Source organism: Callithrix jacchus, chromosome 7, assembly GCF_049354715.1.
Source record: "Callithrix jacchus isolate 240 chromosome 7, calJac240_pri, whole genome shotgun sequence".
Lineage (NCBI taxonomy): Eukaryota > Metazoa > Chordata > Mammalia > Primates > Cebidae > Callithrix > Callithrix jacchus.
Genome location: NC_133508.1, coordinates 113,249,759 through 113,262,880, shown reverse-complemented (window position 1 = coordinate 113,262,880; position 13,122 = coordinate 113,249,759). Strand labels below are relative to the sequence as shown.

Sequence of the window (13,122 nt, the reverse complement as noted above, 5' to 3'; positions counted from 1 at the left end):
TCTTAGCCTAAACGGCCAGACGCTGAGAGTAAAGTGAAACTTCCTCTACCTTTTTGTTCTATTTGAGTCCTCAGCAGGTTGGATGATGCCCTCTCACAGTGAGGAGAGCTATCTACTTTACTCAGGCTACCAATGCAAACTCTAACCGCTTCTAGAATCACTCTCATAGACACACTCACAAATAATGGTTAAGCAGACATCTGGCATCTTCTGAGTCAGTCACATCAACGCATAAAAACAACATCACAATTACCTTGCAAGGGGAAGAGTATCTGAGTGGTATAACCCGCCCGCTAGAGTGCGGCGTAGTACATTCAACATGGATTAAAAGAAAAACAATTATAACAAACTAACCAGACTCCGGTTAGACTCACATGTTTGTCTGGCTCTCTTATATAAGTATCAAGAAAGTTCCATTTTTACGTGGTTAGAAAAATACCACAGTGAATAGTGAACCTAGAATCTTCTAAACCGAAAGTGAAACTGTCGTTCTCACATAGCTGAGAAAACTTTCAGTACCAATGTGTCTCCCATCACGGATAAAACTGAGTCTTATTTCGTTTTATTGTTACCATCTTATAAAATTTCACATAAACAATAAAACTATAAAAATAATAGAGGGGAGATTCATGCGTCTGTTATTCAGCTTAAAGAATAAAATATTTCCAATATAATTGAAAGTGTAAAGTACCCATTTGCTTCTCCCTCTGATCACATTCCCTTTCCTAATACTCAGAGGTAAGGAGTATTCTAACTGCAGTGATTATCATCATGAGTTTCTTTATACTTACTAAAATGGAATATCCCTAAGGAATAGTTTCACTTTACATGATACTATATTTTATATTAATACACTTATATTGTATATATTCTTTGCTTTATTTTTCTGTTCATTGTTTTACATGTGTGATCCACTGATGTAAATATAGGATCATCCTGTTTGTTAATTTTCACTGCCACATAATATTCAATTGTATTCATTCATTCTCTTGCTCATGAAAATTTAGCATGTTTCAACTTGGAATCATTCTATCCACAAATGTATGTGTCTCTTCTTAAAATAACTGAATATCAATTTTGCCTTTAAACTCTCTTCAAAAACGTTCTGTTGGTTTCTGCATGACGTTACAGAATCTGCACTCTACTGGTGTGTCAGAAGTCTAGTTCTGAGATTCTATATACTTCTGTGTTACTTATGGGTAGATATTTGGTCTGAGTACATGGGAATGGATCTGAGAAGTACATCTCTATAGTGGTTTTCTCTATGACATCCTTAAATATTTTTTTCTTTGCTACCACTGAAATTACAACAGCATACAAACATGATTACTCCATAGATACAGGAGAGAGGAAATGCTAGAAGCCGTTGTTCTTATATGGATATAAAGACATGTCAGAAAAGGCTATCATTATTCAAATTCATGACATGTCTTTCTTCTAAAAGTACTTTAAAACTATTTAATTGAATTTATCCTGAAAGCACTTCTGGGAAACAGAGGCACTTTCAGCCCAATTTAATAAGTGACACTGAAGTTTGTTGGATCACCCCAAATCACACAGACTAGCTTTGATTCTTGCTCTTAAATGGCATATATTCAACTGAGCTGTCTCACACAGCTTTCATTTTTGATAGAATAGTTAAAGCCCACATTATTGTAAGTTGTGGCACTAGAAAAGCTATTTCAGCAACTGAATCGACCAAGGCTCCAAATCCCCGCGGACAGCTTTATCAGTTATAGTCCATTTGTCTGGCAATAAAAGAAACCCAATGGTGTTAACAATAGGGAAATTTATTATCTCACAAAGACAGAAGTCTAGAAGTAGTTAGTTAATTCAGTGGCTTATCATAGTCATAGAAGAGCCAGATTCTCTTTTACTCTGCTCTGCCTTCCTAATATCAACATTAACCTCAGGTTGGTAGCAACATAGCTGCAGCAGTTCCAGGCATCACATCCAGATACAACAACATCAGAGGAATAAGGGAAATACAGCTTTATAATTCTCTTCCAGAAATGCTCCTTAGAACTCCTCTTCTGCCCCCATGCAGCAGACTTTGCCTCTATTGTCACTGGCCAGTGCTGTGCCCCATGCCCATCCCTGAACCAAACATTAGCAAGGGAATAAGACTGTCATGTTTCTGCCAATCAGGCCCATAGCTAGAGGTGGGACTGGGGTCAGCTTCCCCTAAAACACATGACTATGTGGGACAGGAGGACATAATCTAAACAAAATGAAGGTCTGGTAGAAACGAATAATAAAGGATACAGCGTAGGCAACAAAGAGTCCATCAGCATCAATTCTCTTCAAACCTGGGCTATTCACTAAGGATATAGGCTTTATCGCTAAGATTTCAGAGACAAAGAAGTGAATTCCAGTTCTGTTTTAGCCTCATGACAGATTTTTACAAACTCCAGATCCAACCCTCCAAAAACGACCCCACTTTAATCTCCCAAAACCTGTAGATTTGCGATTTCAATCAACAAACTGAATTATCAGTATTTCGTTATTCAAAGTCCAAAATAAAGACCTTTGATGTGGGTATTCGAGTTAATTAACACTAAGGATGAACATTTGTGTTGTCTAACTGTAACGTGGTTAGAGGACTTAAGCCCATTGCTTCTGATGTAAAATGACAGACTAATATTTGATATTTTTGATACATTCGAGGAACTCTCTAATGTTCAATGTAAATTTTAAAGTTAACTTAATGGAATTAAGTTAAATAACTGGAAACACTTCCTTTCATTTTCCCTCCTTGTTTTTTTCTTTTCTTTGTTTCTTTTTTTTTTTCTTTTTTTTTTTTTTGAGACAAAGTCTCACTCTGTAGCCAGGCTGGAGTGCAGTGACACAATCTTGGCTCATTGCAACCTCTGCAGCCCAGATTCAAGTGATTCTCCTGCCTCAGCCTCCCACGTAGCTGGGATTACAGGCACGTGCCACCACACCCAGCTAATTTTTGTATTTTTAGTAGAGACAAGGTTTTGCCATGTTGGCCAGGCTGGTCTGGAATTCCTGACCTCAAGTGATTTGGCTGCTTTGGTCTCTCAAAGTGCTGGGATTACAACAGGCGTGAGCCACTGTGCCTGGCCATTTTCTTTCCTTTCCATTCCCCAAGAATAATCTGGCCAAATTAAAAAAATAAATAAAGCAGACTTCAAGTAGGTACTGTAGATTAACTTTGAACATAAGCTGTCTTTTTTGAGTGACAGCTAGATATTTGCCAAGTGCTATAGATAGACACATCCAGACAGCCTGAAGGAAACTTGCCTGATCCAATAGTTTGCATATACACCTCTTTTCACATTCAAATGTTCTTAAAAATAAGTGGATTTTAAAACGATGCCAATATACCTGAAAATGCCAGTTAATTTTAGACAAATTTAAAAGAGAGCCTCAATTTGAGTGAGGCAACTGTCAAAAATAAGAAAACACCCAGAAAATCTAATAATGAGGATCTGGGCAGATGCACTGTAGAATCATCTCAACTGTTTCTAGTGCTAGATTTAGATTCCTGTTAACAACTCAGGTCTTTAAATTATAAGGAGTCTCCAAAACTGCAAGTTTCCAATAAAAGGAAACTTCTGATGCCCATGTGAGTTTTCCACCAATTTCTTCTATGCTGTAATAAGCTTCTGTGAGGCTCAGCTACAGGCAGTGTACTATTCCTTTCCCAAATCTCAGGAGTTTCTCAAGATTTATTTGAAGATACACATGGTCTTCTTGCTCTGCTTTAGCATCAGCTCCAAGACAATTCTGCTTTCATCCTTAAAGAACTTCAAGGTGTATTTCTTTCAAATAAAGGCTTACTCTCTTTAAGAATTCCAAATGTTTTTGATGTAAATAGGAATAAATGTCTTTGGACACCAAATAATGAAACCTGTAGATTTCGTCAACGTCCATGGCAATTGGCTAATTAAATGCTGTTAATTTGTTTACTTCTGAACAAATTACAGAGAGCTCCCTGGATGGGGAAGCCTGGTGAAATTATCAGATTAGGTTCCAATACATTAAGACAGATTTTCCATGACTTCAAAGCCTGGAATATGATTTTAAGCCATTTTACCAGGTAATTCCTATGATTCATTTTGCATTCAACCACTGTGTCTACTTTTTATTTCTCCACTACACATCTTCCCAAAACTAACTCCTATGTCTTCCACAGCAGACAGCAGTAAGAGAAACATACACCATGTAGCCTTCACGACAGTCACCTTTGTTACAAGTCATTAAGGCATTTAGGGAAATAAAAATCAGGAGTCAAAGAGAGGTTACCTGGACTCTGGAAGCTCTTCTCACTCTTCCACTTCCTCAGCTGAAGAGAGAATTCATTCTCTTCTTTTACCTCCTTCCCACAACTTTCACTTCTTTTTCTCCCCTCTTCTGTCTCTGAAACATAGAAAGTCACTTTTGAAAAGCATATTACTCAGCTGAAAGAACTGATAGTAAACGGATCAGTTACAGGATTTGCAGTCTGCTCTGTCCCTCACCTCCTATGTGCACATCCCCCATCTACTAAAAACCAAAACAAATAAACGCAAAACAAAACAAAACCCCTTCCTGGGAAGAGCAGCTCTTCCTACCTCCCCTCTCTTCCAAACCCCACCCATATCAACTCCCAGGGAGGTTGGGAGCTGCCTTTGGGTCACTAGATGTCACAAATGAAGATCAAGAATTAATTATTAGAAAGAATTAAAATAATGTGCAGAATGAAAAATCTTGGAAGGGAGAGGAGGCCCTGTAAGTCAAGAACCACCCTCCCCCACCCGACTGACTTCAAAAGTCAGTTTGAAGTTGAGAGTTGAATCCAAGGAGTGGAGAGGGGATCTAGGGGAACGGAGCTGTGCAGGCTTTATGGGCATTGGAAGCACTTCTGACACGCAGGAGACATTTAGTAAATATTACTGAATTAAACAAAAACAACAGAAATGGTGACAAAAATTTCGGTATGTGGGAGCTACAAATTAGATTTCCTTGTATATTTTCTAAGCATCCAATAAAGATCTGAATTGTTCTTAATCACTTTTGCTTGATAGATTGGAGTTCTTTCTGCTGAACTCTGTGAGAGGAGAGAGAGAAATCAGAGGCAGATAGTTGGGGCAAGAGTCCTTAGTAGAATTTCCTTCTAACACAGAAAGAAACCTCCTGTGTGACATACAGACATACAGTGGGCCCAGTGTGCACGGTCCTCTCCCTTCTTGGAAATACTCAGACAAGGAGGCTTGCACAGGGGGAGTGCCTACAGCAGCACCGATGGGAAGATCTACCAGGTGCGTCCACCCACCATGGAGGGTTGGGTTCTGCTGCCTCGTCTTTTTCACCTATGCGCAGTAGGAAGAGATAAGCAACATTAACTCAGACTAAGAAGCGCGCATGCACACTAGAAAAAGTGGGGTGCGAACTGTCAGAAATTCAAGTCTTATGTAAACAAAATACCCATCTCCCTCAGTTTGTCTATGAAAACCCTTGCATTTCTCTGTAAAACGGCAATCCATCTTTTTGGCACCCCTCTCTGCTCCAGAGAGCTTTCTTCCTTTCGCTTATCAAATTTCTGCTCTAACCTCAAGTCTGGAGTATCCGCATCCTTGATTACCTCAGCTGTGAGACCAAGAACTTCCAGTAATACCCAGACAACGAGGCTGGTTTCAACTTTTTGCCCTGGCTTTTATTCCAGTTACATATGCACCTTGTCATGCACCATGTTGGGAAATTGACATCACTTAGTAAACCACAAAGCTGACCTTAGAATGGGGTTTGTGACTTGTGGATGCGCATCTCAATGACAAGATAAATTTGCTTTTATATATAAATATGTGTCTCTGGCCGATCAGGATGGCTCACGCCTGTAATCCCAACACTTTGGGAAACCGAGGCGGGCAGATTGCCTGAGGTCAGGAGTTTGAGACCAGTCTGGCCAACATGGTGAAAACCCGTTTCTCCTAAAATAAAATACAAAAAATTAGCTGGGTGTGGTGGCGAGCGCCTGTATTCTCAGCTACTTGGGAGGCTGAGGCAGGAGACTCGCTTGAACCTGGGAGGCAAATGTTGCAGTGAGCTGAGATCACACCACCGCCCTACAGCCTGAGAGACAGAGCAAGAGTCTGTCTCAAAAAAAAAAAAAAAAAAGTATCAAGAAAACCATAGAATGCTTACCATTTTAACATATTATTTTGGAGGAGTGATAGTGTCAAATTCTTTATTACACAAGGTACAAAGTTATAGACTTCCAGATGGAATGTAAGAAAACACAAAATATTTTAAATGAAGCAGTAGAATGAAGGGAAAAATCCATGAAATGTATTTATACTTTCAGGAATAGTAGTTGAACATCTATCTGCTGGGTGCCAGACATTGTGCTGGGTGCAGTGTAGCATTAGGAAATGCGGTTAGAGCATCAGAAAATCAGAAATTCTGATATAAATTGGGAGTGTGGTAAATGCATTTCTACTCATATGAAAATATAAGTTGAAAATCATATAATTCCCTCCTCCTGGGAATGTTAACCTCCCTCTTTGGGGAATCCTCTCTCCCTGATTCTAGATATGTGGAGGTTCTAATAATGGGGGTTTCACATGATAGAGCCCCATTGTTTTGACCACAATCGATGAGTCCAGAGATGGGCATTTGACCCAAACCAGCTAGAGGTGTTACTGAAGGCTTTGCTTCTCACTATGTAAAGAAGTTTGTCTGGGAAAAAAAGGTTGGGGTGGGGGGGTGGGAGGTGGTGTGGTAAAAAGAAAAAGACAGAAAAAGAGGGACAGAGAGGCCTGACAGAACAAGATTCCCTGACCCCAGGGGCCTGTGTTCAGCCACACCCTTGCTTTCTCCTGCAGACAACTGAATAATAAGTTTCCATTTTTTTACTAAACTAGCTCGAGTTTTTTCTGTTGTTGTTGTTTTTCTTCACTAGTATTCAAAATGTTTCTAACTAGCAAGGCGTGGTGGCTCAAGCCTGTAATCCCAGCACTTTGGGAGGCCGAGGCGGGCAGATCACGAGGTCAAGAGATCGAGACCACGGTGAAATCCCGTCTCTACTAAAAAATACAAAAATTAGTTGGGCGTGGTGGTGCACACCTGTGGTCCCAGCTACGTGGGAGGCTGAGGCAGGAGAATTGCTTAAACCTGGGAAGTGGAGGTTGCAGTGAGCCGAGATCGTGCCACTGCAATCTAGCCTGGTGCCTGGCAACAGAGCGAGACTCTGTCTCAAAAAAAAAAGGTTCTAACTAATATACTTAATATGTTTAAAGTGGTTTATATAAATAAGCAAGGGACTTTGCTAAACCAAATAATTATTTTATGAGCCTTAACAAAATAGACTTTTGAAAGCAAAGACTGTGGTTAAAATCCCAAGTTTATTGCTCACCAGTGGAGTAATCTTGGGTTACTGCCCTTGAACTGTGGTTTCAATACTACCTATAAAAAGCAATCGACACATACATTTATATATACATATATGGATATAAGTTTTTGTCCTGAGGATCAAATGAGATAATATACTTGAAACACTGTAAGTATGGGTCACTCTATGAAAGGTGGTCATTGTTTTTACCCACTCTGATGATCCTGAATTAAAGGAAACAAAAGTTACAGACACTCTGTTGCTGTACTGAAAGAATGTGGACTGGAATGATTAAGGGAGTTTAAGAACATTCCTCAGTCAGATGGAGAGAGAATTATGGCCATGTTAAGGGAGCTGTTGGTAATTATTCAAAGTCAGCAGAATTATTTTGCCACAGATAATACAGATAAAGGATCTGATAGAGTAAGTAGATTACCCCCTTTCGAGCTAATGCAAAACTATTTGATAACATAAGAAAGAAAGTGGAAGAAATAACACTTTTAGAGGTAACTAATGCTGTTCTAAAAATTCCTGGGTTTCTTCAGGGAACTCAGCATATCACATGGACAACTTGATTAGACTCTAGATACTGATGTCTATGTATAGTCACTAGAGAGTTTGCACTATCGGATCACTGGAGAACTACAAAAATAATCTTAACTATTAATTTATGCACAGGATTCTGGTAAGTTGTCTTGGATGAAGAATATGATGCTAATATTGCATCATTTGCAATCCTTGGTTGTGTGTGAACACAATGTCACGCTTTCTGGATTGATGATCTGCTTTTCAAAATTTGGCCAGCGGTTCAGCCATTTGAAGTAGTTACAAAGTCATCATCACAATGTTTAACCAAAGTGTAAAAGATCATCTGGGACATCTCAGATTATTGCCAATTGAAAAACATAAGGCTGATCTGAAACACAGCTCCAAAAATGCTAATTGGAACTCCCAGGTGTCAAATACTTCACAGGAGATGGGAAATAAACAAGTAAACCTGTCTCCCTACCACCCATTTTCCCTCATCCCTATCGCATGAAATAACAAACACCTTCAAATCACCTCCAACCAAAATGCAGTGCCTTCTGCCTGCAACTTTCTCTGAGCCTCCAATGCTGACCTCACCTCTAAAGTAAAGTACAGAAAATCACTGTCTGCTTGGAGTTCCTAAGGCATGATATTCATCACCTGCTAGTATGCCCTTATCCTGTAATGTTGCAGGTACTAAAGTGTTTGTTTTCCGTGCATTACTTCCGGCAAAGTACTGAATGTATTTCTTGAGTCCTGGGACTTTGAACTCAACATTTGTTGAATGTCGGAATTTCCTCTCACAGCATGGACATCTGCTTCCAGCTGAAAAGTTGAGTACTAAGCCCTGAGTAATTTTAAAACTGCTCCACCTTCATCAGGACCTTTGGAGAAGTTTTCTTTTTCCTTATGTGGGTGTCACATTTGAAGATACCCAACAAGAATTCAGTGAAGTTTTTATGATAATTGACTTTCTCCAGCTATATGGAAGACAAATAATTTAACTTAAAAAAATAAGTAAGCCAGTTGTGATAGCCACGGAGGATGACGGTGTGGGGAAAATATGGCTTCTCTGAGGCAAAGGAGAATGTGTCTCTCTAAAACTATGTGTTGCAGAGGAGGGCGGTCGTAGATTACGTCAAATCTGGAGTATTACACTAAGATACTTATGATGTTTCATTAATCTGATTTTACTCAGCATAGGGAATGTAATTTGTTTTTCCAGATCCTAGAGTATTAAGAGATTTGTGCAAAACTGAAATTTCTAGGTTGATCTTGAAGATTCCAGATGTTCCATTATTTATTCAAAATGTCAGATACTACATCATATACAGGCTTGGGGTTAGGTTTTCTTTTAAGGCTAAACTAGGATAAAACATACAGTTATCTATCTTTTAATAAAATAATTAACAAGAGAAAGATACTAGTCTTCTATTCAGAAAATCTATTTAGCACTCATAGAGCTTTGATAAAATCAGGATTGTCAGAACCGTGATTTCTGGAGAAACATTAGACTGATCCAAGCTTCTCTGCCCACCTTTGAAATCAGACTCTCAATGTGCAATCCTAAAGTGGTGGGAGGTGGGGTTTGAAATCACTGTTCTAGATTAACTGCTTTGTTGTTTGGAGAAAATGCACAAGAAAAAAATGGAAAACTCAAGAAAAAAGGCTTAAAAAGTCTACCTCTGTACATTTCAGGGCAATAACTCTGTAAATTAGTCATCATTTGCATCCTTAATAATTCATACTCCCAGAACCAGCCCAGCCTCAGAAATCTGCATTTCAACGAACCTTTATGTGATTCTGGTCTTAGGATACCATTTTCAAACATTTCCTGTGGGCTCACTTTAATAAGAACGTAGTGGCTGGGCATGGTGGCTCATGCCTGTAATACCAGAACTTTGGGAGGCCGAGGCGGATGGATCACTAGGTCAGGAGTTCAAGACCAGCCTGGCCAAGATGTTGAAAGCCCATCTCTCCTAAAAATACAAAAATTAGCTGGGCGTGGTGGCATGCACCTGTAATCCCAGCTACTCAGGAGGCTGAGGCAAGAGAATCGCTTGAACCTGGGAGGCAGAGGTTGCAGTGAGCCGAGATTGCACCATTGCACTCCAGCCTGGTTACAGAGTGAGACTCTATCTCAAAAAAAAAAAAAAAAAAGAACGCGGCTGTTGTTAAGCAAAATGCTTTGTGCTATGAGAGGGGAATGAGAGTTGAAGCAATAATATTCAAGGTATGCAGTATGGTTTCCCATGCTGTGATTTATTGATGATGTTAAGTGATAAGTCATTCTAATCAGTCAAATTATCCATCAACTCTTCATGTTGTGTTCAACATGGAGCATCCCATGGTCTTTGGATCCCTTTTGATTCACAAGCTAATTCCACAATGAAATATTAGAATTGTGCCCTGATAGCAAAATTGCTGGGGATAATGAGCATGCCATTTTCTCACTGACATTCTTCTATTAAATAATGTAGGTAATTTAATTTGTATGGATATATATTCTTTCCAAGGGACTTAAATATATTTCCAATCTCAATTTTTTAAGTAGCCCATTAATAGTTAATATATCCTAAATTGATCTTCATGCCTAAAGGTTCCAAGACGTTCTTCACATATATCATCTCATTTAATCCTAACAACAACCCTATGAGATAGATGCTAAGAATATTCCTATTTTACATATAAAAAAGCAAGGTGTAGAAATATTAAGAAACTTCAATACAGTCATTTGGCCAGTAAGTGCTGGAATCAAGATTTGAACTCATGTCTCTCAGACTCCAGACTCATGTAAAAGAACTAGAGGTACATCCAAGCCTGGCTAATTCTCCCAAATGGGCTAAAAATATGGGGAAACGGTCATATTTTGTTGTATGGTTAAGTTTAGACTAAGGAGTAAGAAAGTTGCTGCTCCCTTTCTGGACTGGGAGAGAATAATAGAGAGTGCTCGTATCTGTCTAGTTTTAATCTATGACAGTGACGATGCTTAACAAGCAATGGTTTAAAGGGGCTCTCACAGTTTAGTCCTCAGCCTGAGCGCTGCCCACCATGCACTTTTCCAGAGAGCATTACATGCATGTGTAATGGAAAAGCTCACACCTAATTAAGGGGTTCCTTGTTTAATTTGCAGTATATTGCTCCAAATAGTTTTCTGCTTGGATTTCAAATCATCTGTACAGATATATGAAACTGATGGGTTGAGAATAAGTGGATATTTTTGAAACTCTCAAAGGCAAACAATGTAAGGCCCATAGCTATAAGCTACCAGACAAACTGATGCCATCTCCTGGCAAAGCCAGGACATTTTAAACTGTGAAATTATACAGGAGGAATAGTCAGTTATTAATACAGAATGCTAACTGCAAATCACCTCTCTGGCAACCTCAACTACCAGAACATAGCCAGAAACTAGAAAATAATTTTTAAAAATGACTTTTGAAACAGTAAAAGGGAAATCAAAGCCTATGTGCTTACATCATACAAAAAAGTTTGGCTGTCACTTAGATCTTACTGACTTCTACTTTAGAAGCAATTTTAAGAATCAACCCAAATGCCCATCAATGATAGACTGGATAAAGAAAAGTGGTATATATTCACCATGGAATACTGTGCAGCCATAAAAAGGAATACGATCATGTCCTTTGCAGGAACTGGATGGAGCTAGAAGCCACTATCCTCAGCAAACTAACTCAGGAACAGCAAACAAAACACGGCATGTTCTTACTTGTAAGTGGAAGCTGAACAGTGAGAACAATGGACACAAAGAGGAGAATAACACACACTGGGATCTTTTGGCAGGTGTGGGGGCAAGGGGGAAGGAGAGTATCAGGATAAATAGCTAACATATGTGGGGCTTAATACTCAGGTGATGGGTCGATAGGTGCAGCAAACCACCATGGCACACGTTTACCTGTGTAGCAAACCTGCACGTCCTGAACATGTATCCTGGAACATAAAATCAAATAAAGATTTTTTAAAAAAGAAACAATTTTAACAAAATTGGTAATCAGCAGTAAGTGGGACAGATGCTATTGTTAAGCACATTCATAGACCCAATAATAACTGATAACTTGATGGAGAAAAAAAATCTTAAAAACTATTTCTAAAAACTCAAAAATGGAAAGTTACCACAGTGTGAGAATAAAAAAAGGGTAATAGTTCAAAGCCCTGCATATCCCCTGGTCGTAAGGACACTACTCCACTAGGGCCTATTCGATTCCATTGTATTACTGATGGACGCATTAGTCATGGTCCACCAGAAAGTCATTCATTAATATGCTGCCTACTATTTTAAAGGTAGGGAAGGATACCATCATTTGAGAAAGAGGCAAGGAGAAAGACCTTTCACTGTTACCTTTTAATCTTGGGACCATGTTATTTTTAGTCAGCTCGGGCTGCTATAACCAAATACCACAGACTGAGTGGCTTCACAGAAATTTATCTTCTTATAGTTGTGGAGGCTGAAATTCCAAAACCAAGGTGACAGCAGGCTTGGTCTCATGAGGCCTCTCTTCCTGATTTGTAGATGGCCTCCTTCCTACTGTGTCCTCACATGATCTTTCCTCTGCATGCATGCACTCCCCATGTCTCCTCCTCTTCTTATGCGGATACTGGTCCTCTTGGATTAGGGCCCCACTCTTATGACCATGTCTAACCTTAATTACCTTCTTAGAAGCTTTATCTCCAAATACAGTCATATTGAGGATTAGGGATTCAAAATATGCATTTTGGAGGTGAGGGGATAACACAATTCAGTTCCTAACAATGTGACTGTAATACTTATTCAAAAACTGAAGTATTTAAAAATAAAAAAGCAAACATTGTCCTGCTGCCTCCCCCTCCTCTAGTTTATTGAGTGTCTACTATGTACTAGGTGTTTGGCAGTACTGGAAGAAGATTAATCTCAATAGGGGGAACTCACTGTAGAGTAGCAAAATGAACAAGCTGCTTTAATATTTAATTTTCTGGGAAAATGAACAGTCATTTTCAAATGATATTTCTAAGATGTTGCTCTTCGCAATGTATCAAACATAGTATATGAGGTATGAAATATGCTGTTCTCTTTTCCATCCTTATCTACTTTCATTTCTCTCTTTTCCCATCTTAATTCTTTCTTTCCTCTCATTTCATGCTCATATTTTCAGTAACTCTTCTTGTTCAGGATTAGGGCCTCTCATTCAAGCAGCCTAGAGACCACTGAAATTTTCAATTCAGTCTTGCTTATTTAAGATAATTTAGGGCTCAGTAAATACTGC

The 13,122-nt window shown here is 39.0% G+C and overlaps 1 protein-coding gene across 3 annotated transcripts in view; it reads right to left on the bottom strand.

The window, feature by feature from the left end:
* MSH4 (mutS homolog 4) overlaps positions 1-13,122 on the bottom strand; it is a 296,009-nt gene that overhangs the window by 20,292 nt on the left and 262,595 nt on the right. For all 3 annotated transcript variants that reach the window (XR_013520182.1, XR_013520189.1, XR_013520196.1), the window contains one exon: positions 4,273-4,386. The gene's annotated coding sequence lies outside the window, so the exon portion shown is untranslated. The remainder of the gene's footprint in view (positions 1-4,272; positions 4,387-13,122) is intronic.